Source organism: Geotrypetes seraphini, chromosome 1, assembly GCF_902459505.1.
Source record: "Geotrypetes seraphini chromosome 1, aGeoSer1.1, whole genome shotgun sequence".
In the NCBI taxonomy this organism is placed as follows: Eukaryota; Metazoa; Chordata; class Amphibia; order Gymnophiona; family Dermophiidae; genus Geotrypetes; species Geotrypetes seraphini.
Genome location: NC_047084.1, coordinates 46,948,308 through 46,974,246, shown reverse-complemented (window position 1 = coordinate 46,974,246; position 25,939 = coordinate 46,948,308). Strand labels below are relative to the sequence as shown.

Below are 25,939 nucleotides of genomic sequence, written 5' to 3'. Positions count from 1 at the left end.
AACTGCACTTTGATTGAATCAAATACTATACAATTATTAAATCCCACCTCCCACCCTCCTTCCCCTCCTGGATATGTATACCAATCTTTCATAAACCAAAGGGAATTAATATTACAATATCATAACTTGCAATATTTTGTTCATGGGTCTCATATTACCTTAAATTTACTATGATGACCCCTCTGTAAAGAGAAAAATGTTTTCAAACTTATAAATTTGACAAACGGACTCCCACCAAAAACTATAATTCAAATTATCACAATTTTTCCAATTTTTTATTATCATCTGCATGGCCATGATAAGAAGCAATTTGTTCTTATTTGCATTTATAGGTTTCTTAGTGTCTTTAATTTTTGATTCTCCCTCTAGGTGTGCTGCTCACAGATTTTACACAGTCATTCATAAAGAAATATGCAAATGTGGAAAACTTGGTTTTCAGAACATGTTGTTCACACGATTAAAAAAAAATGTAATTTAGGACTTGTCACTCACATGAGAAAAAATATGAACACATCTGGCCAATCCTCAGAGATGTCAAGTTGCCCAGTTGCAGGCTGCTGATTTTGTGCCCCCCCCCCCCCCACCACCATCAACAGCCAGTCAGGCACTACAAATCCCACACTGTCTTGGGATATCAATCTCAAAGCTGGACTAACCCCAAAGCCTCCAGCTTGGAACTGGGTCACACAGCAGATCTGCCACTCCTCAGAAAGTTTTGCAGCTTATGTCATTACTGTGACTTTTATAGTTTCTATTCTTGTCAAATATGTAACCATGATTTGATTATGTGACATGAGTTATGACAATGCTGTGTCTGTACCTTTGAACCATTTGCAAAGGGAATCTGCTTTGGACTTCATCACGTCTACAGGGAGCTCTCTAGCTGAACATGAGAGGGGGCTCCTGTGCCTTAGACAAGAATATCATTCACCATGTTATAACACCTGATGTGCACAGGGTCTGGCAGCAGTATGTAAATCATGAGACTGAAGGTCAAGTGTATTCTTATGTCACCATAACCCCAAGATCTCCCTTCTATGTCACAGTTTTTCCTGGCCTACACTCAAATGTTCATTCATTTTACTTATCCATCTCCTAAACAGAAGCCACACTAAATTCATAAATTTATATTGTCCAGCCCTCTTCGATGTGAACCACCTAGAAGTCATCTGACTATGGTGGTATAGAAGAATAAAGTTGTTATTATTATTATTAAGGGAGTAATCCTCAAAAGGACGATTACAGTTAGGCACTTCTATATTAGCAATTGTGCCTGCAGTTGCCATTACAGAATTCTAGTACAAGTCTATATTTACATACCCAGCTTTAGGCATGAGCCTGTACACTAGCTGAATAGCTGATTTACCTGTAGGCAGTTAAGTGTGTAAATGCTAGTATTCTATAAACATAATAAATGCACGTTTCACCAATAGACTGTTTCAAGGCTTGTCCCCTTCAAACTGCTCACCTGTCATCTCATAGCTGATTGGCGAACGAGAGTCCCCCAGTAGCTAAGATGAGTTCTCGACTTTTATACTAGGACACATAAACGATAATATGAAAATAACAACTGATGAATGCTGCTGAAATTCTGAGAAAATAAGGACTTATGAAGAATCTGGCCAAGCAAATCTCAGTACTGACAATTTTAGTCATCTGAGGATAGCCATTGAGTTCCACTCTTCATATATGAATTGATTTTCTGTGAGAACTCTATTTGGAATTGAGTACAGTGTTCCCCCGCAAATTCACGGTTCACAGCTTCATTCATTTGCGGTATTCTCCAACCGCCTCTTCCTGTACTAAAGTCGGGCTGCAGCAATCAGGAGCTGCGTGTCAAAGCAGCTCCTGATTGGTACAGCCCGACTTTAGTACAGGAAGAGGCGGTCGGAGAATACCACGAGTGATTTCCTTTACTCGCCGGCGCTCCAGTTGCCCTCTCCTGCCTCCCCAGGCAAAAAAAACGTATTCGCGGGGCTTCCTGAAACGGAACCCTCGTGAATATTGGGGGAGTACTGTATTCGATAAAGTGCACATATCACTGGTAGGTACTCCCCGACCTGCCCATGCCCTTCCCAGATCTAAGCCCCCTTGCAGTTGCACACAATACATTTTGTGCAGACAATTGATAGACTACAGACTAATAGCAGTTATATGCCTAACTGCTCATTAGCGCCAAGCAACACCAATTATAGTCAATACTTTACGCTAAATAGCAGCTAATCTCACAATGAATGTGTGTGCATGACTGACACTATTTTATAACTTGTAAAATAGCATTGTGCACGTAACATTATAGAATCAGGGGGTTTATGAGCAATACTATGAATTAGAGGTCCATAGTAACAAATTACACGTGTAAATGTTTAGCATACTAGCGCTTGCACATGTATGTATGTATAAACTTGTTAGTGCTAGCAAATACCCACTAAACTTACAGAAGGGTTAACTGCAAAGGGGTAATGTACACAGGGGAAACACAGGCAGGACAACAAGGCGCCCACTTACATGTAACTAACGTAGCACTTAGAAGCTGCTATTCTGGTCATTCACACACATTTTTAGTGCCTAAATATAGAGGTCGACTGAATTTCAGTATTGGCTTTGCTGTGAAACGTGCACAAAATCCTAATTTGGTGCTTTTTCAGTTTTGGCCAATGTTATAAGTGTATTTTCAGCTGAAACAGAAACTCTGGTAAAGAACAAAATGAGCCCCCCCTCACATAACAAAAATAAGGCTTCCTCTGTCCCCTTCCCCCAAACATCTGTAGGGCTGCACCCCCCCCCCTTTTTTTTTTTACTTTAAAAGCACTGGTGGTACAGTGGAGGCAGAAACAATCTGCACTCACTCCTGTTCCTGACGGGCCCATTATTAACATGACTGCTGGGACTTCAAACAGCAGTCTCACAAGACTGCCGCCAGAAGTTGCAGCAGCCGTGTTGAGACTGGAACCTGCATAAGTGAGATTGATGCCTATCCAATGCAGTTCCAATCTAAAAATAGTTCCCTTGACTTCTGGTAGCAGTCTTCTGAGACTGCCGCTTGAAGTCCCAGCAGCCATGTTGACAATGGAACTGGAAGGGGCAGGGGCACAGGCAGGGGTGAGTGCGGATTGTTCCTGCTAAAACTGCACCACCAGTGCTTTTAAGGTAAATCTGGGAGTGTGTGTATGTGTGGGGGGGGGGAGAGGGTTCCAACTCTACAGTGGAGGAGTAGCCTAGTGGTTAGACCAGCTGCCTTAGCACTCTATGGTTGTGAGTTCAATTCCCATTGCAGCAACTTGTGACTCTGGGCAAGTCACTTAACCATTCATTGCCCTATGTACAAAATAAGTACCTGGCTAAAATATTTAAACCGCTTTGTTTGTAACCACATATAAAAAGTGGTATATCAAGTCCCATACCTTTTACTCTTTAATGGTGAGAGGGGTGGGGGGAGGGGTCCAGGGAGAGCCTCATCTTTATTCCAGGGGACCTCACCTTTGTTCTTGGGGGTGGGGGGAGGGCCTGGTCTTTGGAGGTGAGCTGCTTCTGTTTGGGAGAAAGGAGGGAGGGGCTAGCCCTAATGAATATGCATGAGAGAGATTTGCATATAACGGAAGTCACAGCATGCAAATCTGCTCCATGCATATTCATTAGGGCTAGCTTGAAAACCAGATTGGCCTGGTGGTCCTCCAGGACAGGGTTGGGAACCACTGTTCTAAAGCATTATGTTGTACTGTACTGGAAAGAAAAATACTCTGTCATTTTCTTCTGGGCTGCATTTTGATACTATATCACCGGCACGCCATGCGCCTTGTAGGCGGAGCCTGCATATCCGTTATAGCCGAACAACTACAGCTAAAAGCAGCTCTGGGGACCAAATTGGTTATCCATTATATCTGAAAGTCTGTTATATGCAAGTCCACTATATGTGATGATTTTCTGTATGTTTACAAAGGCACACGGCTGGGACCAGCCGCTATAGGCGAGGTTCTGTCATAAGCGAGTCCGTTATTACCAGATTATATCGTAGAATGATTTTCTCCACGAGAATGGAGCTCGACACGGTTTACAAGAACTTAAAATAGTGGGTAGAGAAGAAGAAAAAGGAATTACATGAACTTATGTGTAGAAGGGGGGAGAGAAAGGGGGGAAGGATAGAGCTACAATTTGCTGAAAAGTGACTTCTGCTAGCAGTGCAGATTTAAATATATCTGGAGTATTTTCATGTGGCATTTATTTATAGTCTAATACACTGGGTTCTATAAATCCATTTATCCCAGTATTGTTTTGGGAGTTTAAAACTGAACATCCCATCAAAATAGGTAATGTTTTAACTGTTGATCAAAAAGCTCAATGGAACTGTAAATATATAGATTTGGGGATGTGTTTTCTAAACTGCCTAGCCACACCCACTTTGGAGTCCATAAAACTGTCACTCAGCCAGGGAAAATTATAAGACAAAAGCCATACCCCTTACTGGAAGCAAAGCAAAAGGAAGTAGGAAAGAAGTCTGGGTGTCACTGAGGAGTCAGATAGTGAGTGGGCTAGCCCCATAGTTCTTGTGTCTAAGCCAGATGCTTCTACCAGATTCTGCAAAGACTTTGGACAGGTCAATGTGGCATCTTGTTTTGATGCTTTTCCTATACCAGGGGTAGGCAATTCTGGTCCTCGAGAGCCGGAGCCAGGTCAGGTTTTCAGGATATCCACAATAAATATGCATGAGAAAGATTTGCATCTCAAGGAGGCAGTGCATGCAAATCCATCTCCTACATATTCATTGTGGATATCCTGAAAACCTGACCTGGCTCTGGCCTTCCCCTGTCCTATACCAAGTATAGAGGATTTAGTAGAACAACTAGAAGTTCAATACATTTCCACCTTAGATTTAACCAAAGACTACTGGGAAATCACATTAAACCCAACTTCAGAGGAGAAGATGGCATTTGTGACACTGCGGATATTGTATCCATTCACAGTCCTCACTTTTGGACTACATGGAGCCCCTGAAGTATTTTAGCATGCTTTAAATTCAGTGCTGAACTCATACTGGAGTATGCCAATACATAGGAGTGAAGGGCCACTACTCTGACTGGAGGAGGGTCACGAGCAGTGTTCCGCAGGGGTTGGTACTCGGACCGCTGCTGTTAAATATATTTATAAACGATCTAGAAACAGGAACGAAGTGCGAAATAATAAAATTTGCAGATGATACCAAACTATTTAGTGGAGTTGGAACTAAAGGGGACTGTGAGGATTTACAAAGGGACCTGAACAAACTAGAAGAGTGGGCAACGAGATGGCAGATGAAGTTTAATGTAGAGAAATGTAAAGTCTTGCATGTAGGGAAAAGAAACCCAAAGTACAGCTATACGATGGGAGGGCTGGTAATGGGTGAAAGTACCCAAGAAAAGGACTTGGGGGTAATAGTGGGCAAGACAATGAAGCCATCGGAATAGTGTGCAGCGGCCTCTAAGAAGGTGAATAGAATGCTAGGTATTATTAAAGGTATTACAACCAGAACGAAAGAGGTCATCCTGCCATTGTATCGGACAATGGTGCGCCCGCATCTGGAATACTGCGCCCAATATTGGTCGCCGTACCTTAAGAAGGATATGGCGATACTCGAGAGGGTTCAGAAAAGAGCAACGCGATTGATAAGAGGTATGGAAAACCTTTCATATGCTGAAAGATTAGAGAAACTGGGGCTCTTTTCCCTGGAAAAGCAAAGACTCAGAGGGGACATGATAAAGCAGTGGTTCCCAAACCTGTCCTGGGGGACCCCCAGCCAGTCAGGTTTTCAAGATATCCCTAATGAATATGCATGAGTGAGATTTGCATATAAAGGAAATGACAGGTATGAAAATATCTCTCATGCATATTCATTAGGGATATCTTGAAAACCTGACTGGCTGGGGGTCCCCCAGGACAGGTTTGGGAACTACTGTGATAGAGCCTTACAAGATCATGAAGGGCATAGAGAAAGTGGAGAGGGACAGATTCTTCAAACTTTCAGAAACTACAAGAACGAGAGGGCATTTGGAAAAATTAAGAGGGGACAGATTCGGAACCAATGCTAGGAAGTTCTTCTTCACCCAAAGGGTGGTGGATGCCTGGAATGCGCTTCCAGAGGGTGTGATAGGACAGAGTACGGTATCAGGGTTCCAGAAGGGATTGGATGAATTCCTGAAGAAAAAAGGGATAGAAGGGTATAGATAGATAGAAGAAAAAAGGGATAGAAGGGTATAGATAGAGATCATTATACAGGTCCTGGACCTGATGGGCTGCCACGTGAGCAGGATGGGCAGGATGGACCCCTGGTCTGACCCAGCAGAGGCACTGCTTATGTTCTTAAACATACACAATTTAAAATAACAAAAAAGACCTACTAATAAAGTGCACTCAGATTGCAACAACAACAAAAAGAAAACTTAAGAAAATGCCTGCAGAAACAAGCATGTTTTAAACATTTTTTTAAACTGAGAAACAGATGTGCAGAAACAAACATACCTGGAAGCTTGTTCTATAATATCGGTCTAGCTATAGAGAATGCACATGCAGATGTTTCAGCATAATGAATCTTATTCAAATTTGGTAAAAACACACATTTACTGGATTCAGACCTTCTACTCCATTGCAGCTTGTATAATTGTACTGTTTGTTAAGTACCAGAGCATAGGCTAATACAAACTCTAAGAAATCAAAGTCAGAATCTTATACTGGATCCAGCATTGCAATGGAAGCCAATGTATCAAATCCAACATTGGTGTTACATGGACATATCTATTCCCTCCAAAAATCAGCCTTGTCAGCACATTCTGAATCACTCAGTTTGCTTTAACTCTTGTCTTAGCCATCCCTAAATATAAAATATTAATAATCCAATCTGGTGAAAATTAAACATTGTACAATCACCCAAAATTCATACTTGTTCAACATTGTTTTCGGTCATACCACCATACACATACTGTATATAGAAGAAACAAAACTTAACCACTTGTCCCACTTGTTCTTTACGAGATAACATCTAAAATAACTTCCAAACTTCACATTTATTAGCTGACTCCAACACATCATTCAATAGGTGACTGACCTCAGATTAAACTTTCATCTTATTCCTGATAACAATTACGAGTATTTCAGTTTTCATCAAGTTCAACAACTTATCTTCCTTCCAATGATTTGCCCTGGTCATATAATTTTGAAGTGGCGCCATAACATCCTTCCTTAAAGTTATAGGGAATAAGAACCAAACGTCATCTGAATACATTCTGTAACTCACTTGCAAGATCTCCTAATGATGACATATGTACAGTATAAATTGAATAGCAGAGCCGACGAGGAAGAATCTTGTGGCATTCCCATTCATTCTGAGTAACAAGATGAAATTTGGTCTCCAATTTTCACCTGCATCTATCACTCAAATATGATTCAAACCAGTCATACACTGCCCTGCAACACCTAACTGTGATAATGTCTTCATCAACACTGTAATACTCACAGTATTAAAGGCACAGAATGCTACTAGCAAAACGAGACAAAGTCTTCTATCATCCATTCCTGGCCTAATCTCATCCACTGTGGAAATTAATCATGCTTCTACACTATGAGCTTTTCTAAATCCATATTGAAACCCATTCGGGCCCTGCACATCATCTATAAACTCCTCAAGTTGCCTCTATACTACTTTTTCAATTACTTTACCCATTTTATGTAACACTGAAATAGATCTAACACTTTATAGGATCTATATTCACAATCTTCAAAAGCAGTTTCACTGTCAGCATTTTCAATATTTCTGAAAACCTCCTGAACTCAAAGATGGAGCCACAGAATCTAAAAGTTGTCCAATAATCAATCATGAACAAGGATCAATCAAAGCTGCTTCATAACTGAAACAATTATTTTAACATTCACGTTATGAAACTGCTCCTAAACACTAACATTACACGAGTAACTTTTTTTTTCCTCCAATATATCTGTCAATACCCAGGCATAATCCTCAGCATTTATCCCTTTAATTTCATTTGTTGTTGTCACACCCATAACAAATATTTCACACTTTAAAAAAGTTATTTAGTATATTAATAGCAGACCTATTTTTGCTGGTAATAGTCATCCCTTTCAGTAGTACATACTATCACATATTCTCTCAATTTCAATCTATAGTTTTCAAAACTTGCATTTATCTCCATTTACATTCTGCCCTTCTAAGTTCCCTTCTCAACCAATACATTAGTATACCATGGACAGTTATTCAGATTTTTCTTTATGGCTACCAAACATTTAGAAGCCACAACATCTGATGCCTTGTCCAAAATACTATACCACGGTGACACCACATCATTTAACAATTTATTGTTATCATCTATATCAAATATCGGGCACGTCAAGAAGGTGTACTTCCCAAACCCTCCTACCATTTGCGTATCTTGCATCTTAAGTGAATCTGGGAGTTAACTTACTGTACATAGCACATATTTGGGGGGCATACGCATGAGCAAAGTCTGGGTATATCTCTCACATTTACATGCAAAGACTTATACCAGCTCTTTTGCTGGCTATAGGAATGTTCCCTGTCTCACCTTTTGCAGGCCTGAGGCCTGAGTAGGCCATGAACCATTTTTTCTGAGAGTGTAAGTGCTTTTTTAAGGGGGTATGGTAGGACGTTTGCACCTATGCTACAGAATAAACTACTACCAGATGTCCTCTTATAAACTGCATTCTGTGTGGGTAGAGTGGAATACACACAGCCTGTTTACATGTAAATTTACCTGGATGGAGTCCAGGTATTCCCAGGGGTGAGTTTTGGGATATATTCTCACTTGTACACATATAACATTCAAATGCATGCATGCAGATTATCTTCAAAATTTGTGCAGGCCAAAGACCATGTATAAAAACACAAGAATAGCCTTACTAGAAATAAGACATGGGATACGCCACCAAGAATACAATCAACCAGTATGCACTGCATCATTCCCAACACACTAATTTTTACTTTCATCACAATCACACATGCTATCCCCACTCATACACATCTCAAACTGCTAGAGGGTACAGCCAACACCCATACTAAACAACCATTCACACAACTATTAATTTAAAGAATATAAAGAATAGCTTTACTGGGTTAGACCAATGGTCCATCTAGCCCAGTATCCCATCTTCACGGTAGCCAATCCAGGCCACAAGTACCTGGCAAAAACCGAAAGAGTAGCAACATTCTATGCTACCGAGCCAGGGCAAGCAGTGGCTTTCCCCAAGCCTGTTTCAATAGCAGACTATGGACTTTTCCTCCAGGAACTTGTCCAAACCTTTTTTTAAAACCAGCTATGTTAACCGCTCTTATCACATCCTCTGGCAATGGATTCCAGAGCTTAACTATTCTCTAAGTGAAAAAATATTTCCTCCTGTCGGTTTTAAAATTATCTCCTTGTAACTTCATCAAGGGTCCCCTAGTCCTTGTAATTTTTGATAGAGTAAAAAATTGATCTGCTTGTAACCGTTCTACACCATTCAGAATTTTGTAGACTTCAATCATATCTCCTCTCAGCTGTATCTTTTCCAAGCTGAAGAGCCCTAACATTTTTAGTCTTTCTACATATGAGAAGAGTTCCAGTCCCTTTATCATCTTGGTTGTTCTTCTTTGAATCTTTTCTAGTTCCGCTGTACCTTTTTTGAGATAACTTGACCATAACTGACTGCAATACTCAAGGTGAGGTCACACCATGGAGTGATACAGAGGCATTATAACATTCTTAGTCTTGTTTACCATCCCTTTTCTAATAATTCCTAGCATCTTGTTTACTTTTTTGGCTGCTTTTGAACATTCGATGGAAGGTTTCAGCATTTTGTCTACAATAACGTTCAAATCTTGGTGCTGATCCCCAAGGTGAACCCTAGCATCTGTTAACTATGATTTGGGTTATTCTTCCCAATGTGAATCACTTTGCTTTATTCCACATTAAATTTCATCTGCCATTTGGATGCAATGTCTTCCAATTTCCTAAGGTCTGCTTCCAATTTTTCATAGTCTGCATGCATTTTACTTTGAACAGTTTAGTGTCATCTGCAAATTTAATCACCTAACTCATCATTCTAATTTCCAGATCATTTATAAATAAGTTAAATAGCACCGGCCTCAGAACAGATCCTTGCGGCACTCCACTATTTACCCTCCTTCATTGATAAAAATGGTCATTTAACCCTTATCCTCTGTTTTCTGTCCAAAAATCAATTCCTAATCCACAACTGAACACTGCCTCTTATCCCATGACTCTTTAATTTTCTCAGGAGCCTCTCATGAGGAACTTTATCAAAAGCTTTCTGAAAATCTAGTACACTACATCAAACGGCTCACCTTTATCCACATGTTTATTCACATCTTCAAAGATGTCAAGCAAATTGGTGAGGCAAGACCTCTCTTGGCTGAACCCTTGCTGACTCTGTCCCATTAAGTCATGATTGTCTATGTGTTCCACAATTTTATTTTTTATAATTGTTTCCATTATTTTGCCTGCCACTGAAGTCAGGTTCACCGGTCTGTAATGTATAAAGGGTATGTGCATAGTTCCCCTCAGGTTAATTTGCAAAGCAGGAGTATGAACATACTTTCACTCTGATAATTCAGTAATGCTCACACAGAGGTGTACCTTTGATGTATTCACTCAGTTACAATTTTCTCCTAAATTATTTACTACATCGCTCCCTGACTTCCGTTAACCTCCTAGTTTCCTCTTCATTCCACATAAATCTGCTCTCCTGAACATTAATGAAACTTTATGTTTTAGTCAAGCATCCAAAAAGGATTGATTACTCTTCTCTTTTTTGTTTGCTAAAACTAATATCTAAAATTCTCATGAACACGTACAAATCTGCAGCTCAAAACTCCAACTGTAGGGTTTGAACAAGCTTTAAGATAAGATCAGCAACAGCTGGGAGTCCTTTGGCCCAGGAACTCATTCACTCCCTTGCACTCCACTCCAAAAACACTCCATAGTCCAAGTTTTGTTCCAATCCAGAAAAGATTTACAGCAAAAATAATAAACACAGCAAACCAAGTGGGGAAAAATTACAAAGAATTCAACATCAGCAAAATCCACAGCTCAACCATTCAGTTACTCTTCACTTCCGAAGCTGGAAAACCACACAATGCATAGATCAAATCCCACATCCAAAACCCTGTCCAGGATGAGAAGGCACGCCACAAGCACAGAAGGCCCTTAACCGAAAGGCAGCAAAGGGAAGAGGCCAACTGTTATTTTGCAAAAGAAAACAGGTCTGGACAAACTTAGAGTCTGATTCACAGCTTTATTTCCATATAGAGAAATGGCGATAGAATTGAATAATTCAGGGCCTTAGAGTGGTCTCAACGTCTTATTTGTCAATATAAAGCTCAATTTTCTAGGGTTGTCTAGGTCAGAAAATGGGCATTCACATAAGGGTATTAATTGTTATGTATTTTGCAAAAGATTCACTTCGCATGTGTATTTGGTATCACGTACAACAGAACTTTCATTTGCTGAAATAAGGGGTCCTTTTTTTTACTAAAGCTGCATTAGGCACCTTACACAACAAATAGCGGACTATCATGGGTCACGCTACAGCATCTCATGGCAGTTTTTGAATGTGAGTGTGCTAATCATGTGCTAAATAATTTTTTGTGGGTTTTTCTTGGAGGAGGCATTTTAGGGCTAGAGCAGGGGTAGGGAACTTCGGTCCTCGAGAGCCGTATTCCAGTCTAGTTTTCAGGATTTCCACAATGAATACGCATTGAAAGCAGTACAAATAGATCTCATGCATATTCATTGGAGAAATCCTGAAAACTCGACTGGAATACGGCTCTCGAGGACCGGAGTTCCCTACCCCTGGGCTAGAGAATGGGTAGCTACCTATCTATACTACCGTACGCTAACTGGTTAGCACACAGATTGTAAATGCTCCTCCAATAATTTTTTAAAAATGGCAACTGGGGATCCTTGTATCTATGGGCTTCTTTTATAAAGGTTACACATAAGCCTAAACAAGCAGTAGAAAGAAAAAAGGGGAGAGAGAGCCTTGAAACAGCCCTGGTGGCGAAACATGATTGTGTCGGCTTGTTCATTCCCTCCCCGACGCGACCACAAAGCTAAGTTTGCTGATTACTAAATGATATTTATTTGAAGAAAAAAGATATTTACATATATTTATTGAAGATTCAATGCAGTTTCAAAGCACAGTTTGCACTTTCACCACTAAAAAATTCAAAAAAATGGGACTACTGACAAGACACTGTGGTATAGCATACAGCTATTCTAGTCCAAGTGTTTCTTCTAATGTCCTACAAAAAATAATGTTTTAATACTTTTGATTGTTTTACATAAGCTAGCTATATAAGTTTTTCCATATCCTATGCTTATTTAAAAATCTTTTCAATTTGAGTGCCTTTGATACTATTTAAAATTATTCCTCCTCTACCTATCTTATATATAAACACCATTTCCGTTATTATGAATGCTTCATTTGTATGGACATTCATAATAACGGAAATGGTGTTTATATATAAGATAGGTAGAGGAGAAATAATTTTGAAGTAAGACTTATAATAGATCAAAAATTTTGAACAAACAACAGGTGATTTTCAATTGTGTGTTGTTTGATACTATTTATACACATAATCATAACCATAAGCATCAAAATAAATAATAAAAGATTTCCAATAAAATAACATCTCTATATACTTAAAAATATAACATAATGGACTATCAAATTTATAAGGGTATACTGTAGGTATACATTTGTTTATTGGAGAACTATTTGTTTGATCAGTTTAAGTATGTTCTCCTAATTGGTCTGGATATACATGTTTATTTATTAAGCCTTTATAAGATAAGCATAAAGTAGGCACGTTTTAGACTTTTCACATAAGCACCCTTTTTTAAAATGAGTCCACGTGTGTGCAGACTTTTTAAAAATTCACATACTGATCATATGTTAGGAAAGGGCGGATGATAAGGGGGGGGTGATAAGAGTTTATGATTTATATCATTGCTGATTATTAAGTGATGTATTTATTATTAATTTGTTTGAACATTTGTCACACTTATTCTAAGTTTGAAAATGAATAAAGAATTAAAAAAAAATAAATTCACATACTGCAGGTGCCATGGATTTGATATACTGTCTTTTTTTTTTTTAATTCTTTATTCATTTTTTAATCTTACAAGTGTACAAATAATAAAACATTTAAAATTAAATACATCACTTGAATTTATTTCTAGTATAACATCAAATAAATAAATTTATTCCCTTCCCACCCACCCTTTCCTTTAGCATTCAATCAAAAATATACAAAAATAAATATTCTTTACTATTGATTAAATTCACCCTCCTCCCCCCATTTGCAAATATACTTTCAATAGAAAATGGTGTCTACTCATCACAGTAAGTCGTCAATGTCTTTCTGTGGTGCAACTCAAGCGGTTTACATATACTGTATGCAGATACTTTGTCTGTCTCTAGTGTGCTCACAATGTGTTTTGTACTTGGTACAATAGAAGGGTAAGTGACTTGTCCAGGGTCACAAGGAGCTTCAGTGGGAATTGAACCCAATTCCCCAGGTTTTCAGCCTCCTGGCTGTTTAAGTTTATTGCCAAAATTGATATACTGCCATTCAAGAAATATCAAAATGGTTTGCAACATACCCAGGAATGCCTCTTTCACCACAACAAAAAAACAAGTGTCTTGTGAGATCATGACAATGCTTTTAGCCACCTGAAAAGAGCCAGTCCTTCTGTCTGCATTACCTCTAATTTTTAACCTCTTCCTCCCTGTAGTTTCTGATTTGGCATTTGAAAATTTACTATCATGTTTCAGTCATCACACCACTGAACCTCTTGCATTTGCTCAACTTCAGGAGCCTGCTGAGACGTGTTTCTCACTTATTTACAGCTCGGCAGTTTTAATTCGTACAAATATGAGCCAGCTGAACAGGATGAACCCCGTACGCCTTATATTAGTCACATCTTTGACAGGACAATCTCTTTTCAAGTCAACAAATTACTTCAATTATACTTCCTTGTAGTATCTCCTCGGGAAATCATTCTTGCAGCTACTGAATCTGTAGGTTTCTAATTAGGCTTGAATGTGTTGCGAAAGAGTTCACAGGAGGAGTGGTTGGTTTTGCATGATAAGTCTGACACATGAGAATATAATACCATAAAATGGAATCACAGCACAAAAGAAGTTCTAACTACTTTAATTTGCATCAGGGATATCTTAACACACATGACTTTTTTTTTTTCAGAAAGTGAATTTTATCAGGAACACAACAAAGTTCTTCTGGTACTGTCACATCTTGGAGAAGCTGGCCACCTTTTGGCCTGTGAAGATGAGAGTTAGAGGTGAAAGTACACCGTGGGAAGTCTGTTCTATACTGAAATAATCAAATATGGTTTTGATTGGACACTAGGGGCCCATTTTCTAGGCTGTGCTAAGCAGCTAGTATGGGTTTTAGCACATGTTAAATAGGGAAGGGGTAAAACGTGGACCTCACAGACCTCGTGGATCTAAAACCGCACATCCTTAAAAATCTGAGGGCTGTGCCACTTGTAGTTTCAAATGCTCCTGCCTGGCTTTCAAGATCATTCACGGCATCCTTCCGCCCCTAATCCCTCTATCCTTCCTCGCCCCGACACCAACTACCACCAGATCTGCCCACAGACATAAACTATCCTTCCCCTCTCTACACGGCATCCTCCACGCAGGTAAACTGGGTAGATCCCTCCTCTCCAAAATCACCGGCCTCTGGAACGACCTCACTGTCCCACTGCGGAACCTGGGCTCCCTCCAACTATTCCGAAAACAACTGAAAACCTGGCTTTTCTCTAGCATATAATAATCTCTTCTCCTGATTACATCCCCTCTTTTTATGCTTTGTAAACTCTTTCTCTTCTCTCTTCCCATATTTTTTAAACTTTGCAAACCGTGTCGAGCTCCACTTCAGTGGAGAAGATGCGGTATATAAACCTAAGGCTTAGTTTAGTTTAGTTTAGTTTCTAGCTCTGACAGACCTCTATGACAATTTAGCTCTGACAGATCCTGAAGGGCATAGAGAGAGTGGAGAGGGACAGATTCTTCAAACTTTCAGAAAATAAAAGAACAAGAGGGCATTCAGAAAAGTTGGAAGGGGACAGATTCAAAACGAATGCTAGGAAGTTTTTGTTCACCCAACGTGTGGTGGACACCTGGAATGCGCTTCCAGAGGGCGTAATAGGGCAGAGTACGGTACTGGGGTTCAAGAAAGGATTGGACAATTTCCTGTTGGAAAAGGGGATAGAGGGGTATAGATAGTGGATTACTGCACAGGTCCTGGACCTGTTGGGCCGCCGCGTGAGTGGACTGCTGGGCACGATGGACCTCAGGTCTGACCCAGTGGAGGCATTGCTTATGTTCTTATGTTAATGCTTTCCCCTCCCTATGCTGATACTAGTGGCAAAACTTTTGCCCTGAGGTATGTGCCACTTTTAGTCTCAGCATAGGGAGGGAAAAGCATTAGGATCCGTCAGCACTAAAATGTCATAGAGGTCTGTTAGAGGCGGAGACTAAAAGTGGTGCAGACCTCAGATTTTTAAGGATGTGCAGTTCAGATCCGCGAGGTCAAATGCACTGCAGACCTTTGCACACATTTTTTAACCCTCCCCCTCCCAAAACCTAGCTATTTGCCATCCAGTGTTATATCGTGGGGGCTCTCGGAATCAATGCGGAAGGAAAGATCTGGAGGAAGAGATGATCGGGCTAATTAGCAAAAGCCACGGTGCGTTTCCTCCCTTCTTAGCCATTAGGGAAGGCAGAGCTGGGGGCCTGAGCTGAGCGTGCCTGGAAATAGTGGAATAAGGTAGAAGGCAGACTTGTCAATGCACGGAACTCAGATTTTTAAGGACGTGCGGTTGTAGATCTGCGAGGTCCGTAAGGTCCGTGAGATCCACGTTTTACCCCTTCCCTGTGTAAATATAGCTGTGCTCATGGCTAATAAGCATTAAAACAGTCAGTGTGGTAAAAGCTCATGCTAACTGCTCAATGCGGGCATGGGTATATTTGGGCATGTAAGGGATAGAATGGGGAGGTGGCCAATGGTGACAAGTAGAGCATGTACTGGTGGAGTTAAGTGAAGTTGTGCTATGGGCAGTCCACTGGAGAGGCTACTCAAAAGGAGAATGGCCATGGCGCTCCACCATTTCCACACAGCAGCACAACAGAAAAGACTTCCACAGAATTCCAGAAGGACTACACAGAGTGAAGATTTTTATTATCTATACCGACAGCGCCATGTTTCAGCAAAATGCCTGCGTCAGTGGTCGTCGGATGGCTGAGAACAAATAGCCAAACTCCCACACCAGGAAAAAAAAGCCTCATTGATAAGCTTTCTGAATCAAATTCCATTACAGTTCTCACAAGGAAACAAATATTTGGCCCCGAAACAATTAAGGTGCTGACAGATGTTATACTTTTAAAACAAATAGGATTTATACTTTTGAAAGAGCAAACAATTGATTCACATTTCGCCATTCCACTCCATACAGAAATCTGAGATATCTGTCAAATCCCCACTCATCTGTCTCTTCTCCTGGCTGAAGAAGACTCTCAACCTCTTTAGCCTTTCTTCATAAAGGAATCATTCTATCCTCTTAATCATTTTGGTTGCCCTTCTCTGTACTTTCTCTCATTCCTCTATGCAGCGACTAGAATTGCACATACTCTTAAGGTGTGGTTACATCTTGGAGCAATACAAGGAATTTTCTTTAGCTAAGGAATTAGTGCAGTATATAAATCTATTCCTGATGTCATTGTTAGGGATTATACAGCATTAAGACAACCAACAAGTCTTTTTCTTCTGTAAATCACTAAAAAGACAAATAGTGGCAAACAGCCTCATATAACCCTCTGTGACCCTGCAAATATTTACTGGCACTACACACATCCAGATCACATCTTTGTCTCACTTAGCCTTCCTCCAACTTTAAATTGTCAGAAGAAAGAAGCAGAGCATGATAGTCTATTGGGGTTTTTTAAAATCCCAATTCAGGTCACAGTTTGAAAATTCTTCCAGGCCATGCATTTGCTATGTATTCCTGCTACTTTTGTTGTATTATTTTGGCGAGAGTGGGGTGGGACACAGCAAAAAAACACAGTGGCTGGATTTCTTCCCTGCTGAGTACACACCTCCTAACAGCTGTCTGTCTTCTCCATGGCCTGTCTCAAGTGGATTCCTCCATTTATCCTCCTCTAGTCACCACGCTCGCTCCCTCCATTCAACCCTCTAGCTCTCCTTCTGGAGATGTGGCCTCCTCCTGCTGGAGCCCTGATAATTGAGCTGAAAATGCTCCTCTCTCACTCACCAGAAAAATCTACCCCAAGCAAGTTAATGTATCTTTCAAACCCTGCTCTTCCTCTGACGTCAATTCCTGGACCTGCGCCTAGGCCCTGCTGTGCTCCTGGTTTCCATTGTTTCTATGGTGGTGGCAAGAACCCTTAAATCTAGCCCATGCTATGCTACAATATTGTCTAATTCCAATGAAATTACTGGAAAGAAGGAGCAGAGACCAGAAAGGCAGTGGAGTGAGGGAGATTGTGGCAGTGAGGGACACAAAAGCTCTTCATTTTGCTTCCTCCTCTCACCGCCCATACAATGGTTCTCTCTCACACCCCCTTTGCCTGCCAATCTCCTCATCCCACAGCTAGCAAGAACATAAGGCCCAGTCATGGCTGGATGCACTCATCTTAGCAGCCATCAAAAACTGCGGAAAGACTGGCATGAATGGCAGGGCTTTTCAGATAATCATAGACTCATAGACCACTGTAATGAGGAAGAACCAGAATCCTGGAATTCATAATTTAGAACCTGCTGCATGCTGCCTTGGGTGAGTCTCTTCCGAAAGAAGGTTAATAAATCTTAATCAATCAATTAGTCTGAATGTAGAAGAACCTGAGTACAAGTCTTAACTTTAGAAGTGTGCAAATTTATAATTAAAGAAAGGTACAATACCCCCCCCCCCAAAAAAAAAAGGATCGAGAGGTGACCCGGGGAACTACAGATTGTAAGTTTGACTTCGGTTCTGGGGAAGATGGCGGAAGCGCTGATAAAAGTCAGCATCGATGAGCATCTAGAAAAGAATAAACTGATGAAAACAAGCCAACATGGCTTCTGCAAGGGAAGATCATACCTAATGAACTTATTACACTTCTTCGAAGGAATTAACAAATGGATGGACAAAGGGGACCCCATAGACATCGTGTACATAGATTTCCAAAAAGCCTTTGACAAGGTACCCCATGAACACCTACTACGGAAACTGAAGAACCATGGGGTGGAAGGAGACGTGCATAGATGGATCAAAAATTGGTTGGCGGGAAGGATGCAAAGGGTAGGAGTGAAGGGCCATTACTCTGACTGGAGGAGGGTCACGAGTGCTGTTCTGCAGGGGTCGGTACTCAGACTGCTGCTATTCAATGTATTTATAAATGATCTAGAAATAGGGACGAAGTGCGAGGTAATAAAATTTGCAGACGACACCAAACTATTTAGTGGAGTTAAGACTAAAGAGGACTGTGAAGATTTACAAAGGGACCTGAACAAACTGGGAGAGTGGGCAATGAGATGGCAGATGAGGTTTAATGTGGAGAAATGTAAAGTCTTGTATGTAGGAAGCAGAAACCCGAAGTACAGCTATACAATGGGAGGGCTGGTAATGAGTGAAAGTACTCTAGAAAATGACTTGGGATAATAGTGGACAAGACAATGAAGCTGTCGACGCAGTGCGCAGCGGCCTCTAAGAAGGCGAATAGAATGTTAGGTATTATCAAGAAAGGTATTACAACCAGAATGAAAGAAGTTATCCTGCCGTTGTATTGGGTGATGGTGCGCACGCATCTGGAGTACTGCGTTCAGTATTGGTCACCGTACCTTAAGAAGGATATGGCGATACTCGAGAGGGTCCAGAAAAGAGCGACACGATTGATAAAAGGTATGGGAAACCTTTCATATGCTGAAAGATTAGAGAAACTGGGGCTCTTTTCCCTGGAAAAGAGGGGACTTAGAGGGAACATGATAGAGACTTACAAGATCATGAAGGGCATAGAGAAAGTGGAGATTCTTCAAACTTTCAAAAACTACAAGAACGAGAGGGCATTCGGAAAAGTTAAAAGGGGACAGATTCAGAACTAATGCTAGGAAGTTCTTCTTTACCCAGAGGACACTTGGAATGCACTTCCAGATGGTGTGATAGGACAGAATACGGTACTGGGGTTCAAGAGGGGATTAGATAATTTCCTGATGGAAAAGGGGATAGAAGAGTATAGATAGAGGATTACTATATAGGTCCTGGACCTGATGGGCCGCCGCGTGAGCGGACTGCTAGGCATGATGGACCTCTGGTCTGACCCAGCAGAGGCACTGCTTATGTTTTTATGTTCAATTAATTTTGCTTTCAGATATATCTATATCTATCTATAGTTAGGTTCAGGTTTATTACATTTGATTATCTACTCCAAGGACATCAAATCCATCTAGGTGGAGTGCATTATCCAAAGAACAAAGATAGAGAAGAATTCCATTCAGATCAGGACCGCAGAAGGAGTTAATGCTTGCTATCCCCACCCCACCCCACACCGGTCTCAGTATATAGGACACTACCAGTCACATTCAGGTCCCTAAATCTCTGACATACAGAATCAGCCAAAAATGCCTTTCAGATATAGTGTGCTTTGAGCATTTTTAAAAAAATTGGCAGAATGGGCATGAAACGCAACCCCCTCCTGAAGCTGATTCCAAAGAAGAAGGTCCAAGAGATTGAACAATGACCTCCTTAAAGTCGACTGTGCAACCTGGCTTACAGATGGCACAGCTCACAAAAGATTCCACAACATAACCCCTACATACATGCTGTAATATCCACACTACACCAGTACACCCCTCCGCTCTGTGTGTCCCCCGGGGAAGATCTCTCTAGATGAAAATGGCTCATAAGTGCTCCTACAGCCACTTTATCCCTCAGCTTTGCAACCAGCTGGCTGAACAGATAAGATCGCATAACTCACTGATGACATTCCGAAGAGCAGTAAAGACCCTCCTTGTCAGCTAAGCGGACTCCAGCAGACTCCTCTTTTTTCATTACTCCTATGTATTCCATGTTTTATGACCAGTCATGTCCTTAATTTACTGTGAATGTCTAACTAACTATGAAAATCTTTTTGTAACCCGTTCTGAGCTTCTGGGAGGATGGGCTAGAAATCGAAATAAATAAATAAACGCTGTTGAGATGAGCGAAAGGGCATAGCCAACACATAAGGAGAGATATATTGATGCAGAAATTCCAGGGCATGACCCACATGAAGCTGAAATACAATAATCAGGATTTTATAAAGGATTTTAAAATGAATGGGCAACCAATATTCAGTCTAAAAAAGGGAAGTTACATGATCATATTTCCTACCTCTAATAGCAATTTTAAGGTTATATTTTGAACCAACTGCAGGTGTTCAATTTCTTTAATGGGCAGAGAGTTACAGTAGACAACCACAGAAAGTACCATACATGCAGAAGAACTTAAATAGCCCCTGTAGTGAGCAGATGCTTAATGAAGTGTATCTCCTCAACCTAAAAAAAAAAAAAAAAATCTCCTCACTACAGTGACAACGTGGGAATGAAAAGAAAGCTGAGTCCAAAAGAGCACCTAAGATTTTCTCAAATGCATGCCTCCTTTCTGTATAAGGCCTGAGCCAAATGGCCCCGCTTGTTTCCACTCCCTCCTTCAATACTCTCTGGTTATGGCAGATCCTACCCCACCAGCTACCAAAATTGAAAGCTCCCCACTCCCCCTAGTGTCATTCTTTCACCATCCTCCATCCCTCTCACAATTATCCATGGAGGAGAAAACAGCATCAGTGGCGATGCAGGGCTGACTTAATGCTACCTCTGTCTGGCTCTATGCTCTCTGGATGGATGGAAGTGAAAGCAGTGCTTTTGCGAATTCTGCATTGTTGCAGCTCTGAACTTTTTCTGTTGTGAGATGAGGTTACACAAGGATTTGAGGTCATAAGAAAATGGATGTGAGGAGAGAGAGAGAAATCATGATAAGAAAGACTAGTGGGAAAAGTGGGGTGGAGATGTGAGGCAATCAGTGAGGAGGTGATACGAGTGGAAGTGGAAGTGAGAGGACTCTCACAGTAAAACATTAAAAGCAGAGCTTCCAAAGGAGCCCAATCTTTGAAAGGGAGATTTACGCCATGCCCCACAGCTCTGCTTCGCTCCTTCCAGCCACACCACATTCCTGGACCTACCCACTCTACCTCCTGGCTCCTCCCACTGACAACCTCAGTCATGGCCCCTTCCCCTTCAGGCAGCATGAGATGCCTTAATAAAATGTCATTTTCTGCTGCCACAGGACCAGTCTTGCAATAAGAGATGTGAGATTTTGCAGTTCTTTTTTTTTAAATAAATTCTTTATTCATTTTCAAAATTACATTAAGTGATTTTGCAGTTCTTATTGTGCAACTGGTCCCGCAGCAGTTGGACATTTGAGAATAGCATATACCAGGAATCAAAACTTTAAAGAAATGTTATGCCTTGCGGATGTTTCAATGTTGGACACAAGATCTTTCATAGAGGGCAATCATTTAAAGTGTGGTAAATGTAAAACCTGTGATTCGACTGATGAGCAAAAGGGATGTTTGTAGATCAACAAACTAATACCACATTCAGGTTGAAGCACAACACTACTTGTGACATGTCATATGTAGTTTATTTGATAAAGTGTCCTTGTGATTAAAGTATATGTGGGACAAACTACCAGACCTTTTAGAGTGCAATTTGGGGTACACAGAAGCAGTTTGACGTGTCAGAAGAAAGATGTTGGGTCATAGACCATTTGCCACCATTTAGGAGAGGGCGGAGATAGATGGGTGGCTCTGTTACGTAGAGAGCAGGAGTGGATATTCAGTCTGAACTCAGAGGAACCTAATAGCCTTAACTTTAAAATTGAGTGGCATTTGATTTATTTTTTTTATTTGCAAGATACATCATAAAATACAATGATCAAGAACTGGGTAGTGTGACAATAGGACTAGCATGATGGAGAAGCATGCTCTGTTGGGAAGTTTGTGAAGGTTCAGGCTAGACTGGAGGGTCACACACTTGAGGGTGGATATACCGGGAGGGAGCCCTGGGAGAATGAAGTCGGGAGCAGTACACCGACTTTGTTCTGGATTCACTGAGGAGTATGTTAATATATAATATAACATTTACCTGTTTTGGGGTGCTTTAGGGGCATTGCATGCACAGACATAAGTCAGTATGTGTGGAGGGGTTTGAATGCATGCATGAGCACATGCTAAAATAGATGTTTTCGGGATCTGTATGAAATATGTATGAGTTAGAGTACAATAAAGATTTAATATAATATAATGACTGAATCTTTGAAATGAATGAATGAATGTGATTAAGTAAGCTCTTTTGAATGAGCATCAGTGATGATGTCACTCATATATTCATAACGAGGCATCTTAGCCGTTTGTAAGCAGAAAGTGTTGGTTTCCGATTTGAGTGTTTGTACTGTGGGGGGAGAAATATCACTGTTGGGAAGCAATTTCTAACACATTTTTGCTCTAGCATATTGCTTATGATGGCACCCATGCCCTGATGCAGTGGAAGCAAAACGCAGACTTGCCTTCGTCGGTGGTGGACAACAGACATCTCTGAGCACTGAAAGTTTAAAAACTTGATGAAAAGCTAAGTAATAACGTATAGTTTCATTTATGAAGTAAAGACATAATGATAGGAGGTTGAAGGGTTTTTTTTACCAATGAAGATTTTCCCTTTCAAGTTTGCTGGCAAAGTTTAGGACTGGCGGTAAACGGAGATCTGAGGTTTTCCTCCTATTTACATGAATGCATTCTGGGCTGTTTGAATGTGTCTGTCCAGGATCTGAATTTTGAATATTGAAGGGGTGATGTTTTCACCCATACTATAAACCACATAAAGTAGTTCGCATAAAAATAAATAAGAACAAGTTTGAGGGAGTATTGTATAGATTAGATCAGGGGTAAGGAACTCCAGTCCTTGAGAGCTGTATTCCAGTCGGGTTTTCAGGATTTCCCCAATGAATATGCATGAGATCTATTTGCATGCACTGCTTTCAATGCATATTCATTGGGGAAATCCTGAAAACCCGACTGGAATACGGCTCTCGAGGACCGGAATTCCATACCCCTGGATTAGATAATCATTTTCTCTCAAAGCACCTGTATAGATTGTATATGAACCCCACTATTTACTCTTCTCCATTGAGAATATTAACCATTTAAACCTACTCTGTTTTCTGTCTTTCAACCAGATCTTAATCCATAATAGGACATTATCTCCTATCCCATGACTCTCTTATTTCCTCAGAAGTATTTCATGAGGTACTTTATCAATTGCCTTTTGAAAATCCAAATACACAATATCACCCAACACACCTTTATCCATATGTTCATTCACCCCTTCAAAGAAATGCAGTAGATTGGTGAGACAAAATTTCCCTTGACAAAAGCCATGTTGGCTTTCTCTCATTAATGCATGCTTATGTATATATTCTGTCATTTTGTTCTTTAGAATAGTCTCTACCATTTTTCCTATCACTGACGTCAGATTCACAGGTCTTTAATTTCCTGGTTCACCTCTGGAACCCTTTTTAAAAATTGCTGTCATATTGGCCACTCTCCAGTCTTCTGCTACTATGCTAGATTTTAGAGAAAAATTACTAACAATAGCTCTGCAAGTTCATTTTTCAATTCTATCAGCACTCTGGGATGTATACCATCCGATCCAAGTGATTTGCTACTGTTCAGTTTGTTAAATTGACCCATTACATCTTTCAGTGTTACAGAAATTTGTTTGAGTTTCTCTGATTCTTCAGAATTGAATACCATTTCTGGCACTGGTAACTCCCTCACATCTTCCTTGATGAAGACTGAAGCAAAGAATTAATTAATCTCTCCACTATGGCCTTATCTTCCCTGACAGTCCCTTTTATCCCTCAGTCCTTTAGAGGTCCAACCGATTCTCTTCCTGGCTTCTTGCTTTTAATATACCTAAAAAAGTTTTTATTGTGTGTTTTGCCTTCCAGCGTGATCTTCTTTTCAGGGCCTCTCCTTGCCTTCCTTATTAGTGCCTTGATTTGCTATTCCTTGTGCTATGTACAATTATTTTCAGTCAGATCCGTCTTCCACTTTCTGAAGGTTTCTCTATTGGCTCTAATAGCTTCCCACACCTTACTCGTTAACCACGCTGGTTGCCATTTGGTCTTCCTTCCTCCTTTTTTAATAGATGGAATATATCTAGTCTGGGCTTCCAGGATGGTATTTTTTTTGAATAACATCTATGCCTAATATAAATTTTGGTAGGACATGCCTGAGGTATCGCCTGTCAAGTGAGAAACCTGGCTTCTTAAATAAGAAAAATATGCAACCAATCAGTTCAATTTAAATTAAATTTGAATGGTGAAGGGCTTTACATTGTTTAATATAAATTTTGACCTTTGCAGCTGGTCCTCTAAGTTTCTTTTTTTTATCATTCTCATGTTTTCATAGTCACCATTTTTTAAAGTTAAATGCAGTTGTATTGAATTTCCTGTGTGAACTTATTCCAGGGATTATATAGTCTGTATAAGGCAGTGCCCATGTGGAATGTTTCAGCTTGGTGGGAAAGATACAGTGGTCCCAGGCTGAGGAACGAGGGTGGGACCCAGGAGTGACTCACTGCTGTGAGGGGAATTTGAGTGAAGAGATTGGGGAATACAATAGAGGTGTTTCTCAAGTGACTTTATTCTAAACCGTTTGCAAAACCAGTTTCAATAATCCACACTTGAAGAAGTCGTAAATAGTTTATACATTGACTCTTCAATCAAGTTTAAAAGTTCCATTTATCATTTGCACCTTGGTCTCAGTTTGGTTCCTTTAAAACAGAAGACTGAGTGAGTGTGACTGAGCCCTGGGATTGTGTTCCTTTGGGTCTTCCAAAGCAAATCCGGACCTGGCTTATGCCCAGATCAAGAAACTTTAAAGGACAGCCCCACAGAAATAAATCTCTTTTTGTGAGCACTGCCAGCGAGTACCTAACTCACAGAACTGGCTGAAGTCCGCAGACTGAGTGTGAGCAGGACCAGAGCAACACATATTTTATAAAAGGCTGTGCCGAGTTCTTTGGGTTGTAGATCATGCTGATACTTGCGTTCTTGCCCTGGACCCTATCAGGTCTTCTTTAATGTTGCTGGGACTAGCTCGCTGATCTAGTGTTTTCTCTTTTCCTCAACTTGAGGCCTCCTGCTCATGTTCTCCGACTGTCCTTTTCTTGTGGCTGCCACTGCAGTTAGATGCCCATGTCTCTTCATTCCTTCCCCTAGAACTGCTTCCTGCCTCCCCCCCCCCCCATCTGTCTCCTCCAGTGGCTCTTACAGTTGCTCCTGCTCCTGTTTCAGTTGCTGCTGCAGCCCTCGCTGCTTGCTCTCCTCTCCTGTGGCAGCTGGCAGGCCTGATCTGCTGCCATGGGAGGGAGGAAAAGCACTGCACGTCGGCTCCTCCTTGCCATGCAGGGCAAACAAACATCATGGCAGCTTCCACTTCCCTCCAGGTAAATATATTTGTGAGTTGTGGCTGAGTCCACTCTATTCTCACAACTTTTAGACCTTAGTAATGGGCACAAAATAGCCCTTGCCATGTGATTACAAAAAGACTTATGAGGATAAATCAAACTGAAAACCATGTTTGTGGATAGTAACATAGTAGATGAAGGCAGATAAAGACCCGAATGGTCCATCCAGTCTGCCCAACTTGGGGCCTGTTCTACAAAGCCACGCTAGCGGCTGCCGCGCAGCAACAGCCCTAAAGCCTTTTAAATCTCTATGGGCTTCAGGGCCATTACCACGCTGCAGCCACTAGCGCG

The 25,939-nt window shown here is 40.8% G+C and overlaps 1 protein-coding gene across 5 annotated transcripts in view; it reads right to left on the bottom strand.

Moving 5' to 3' along the window:
* The window catches only part of LOC117354005 (cAMP-specific 3',5'-cyclic phosphodiesterase 4D), a 1,294,824-nt gene that overhangs the window by 175,915 nt on the left and 1,092,970 nt on the right, over positions 1 to 25,939 (bottom strand). The gene's annotated exons all lie outside the window — the stretch shown is intronic.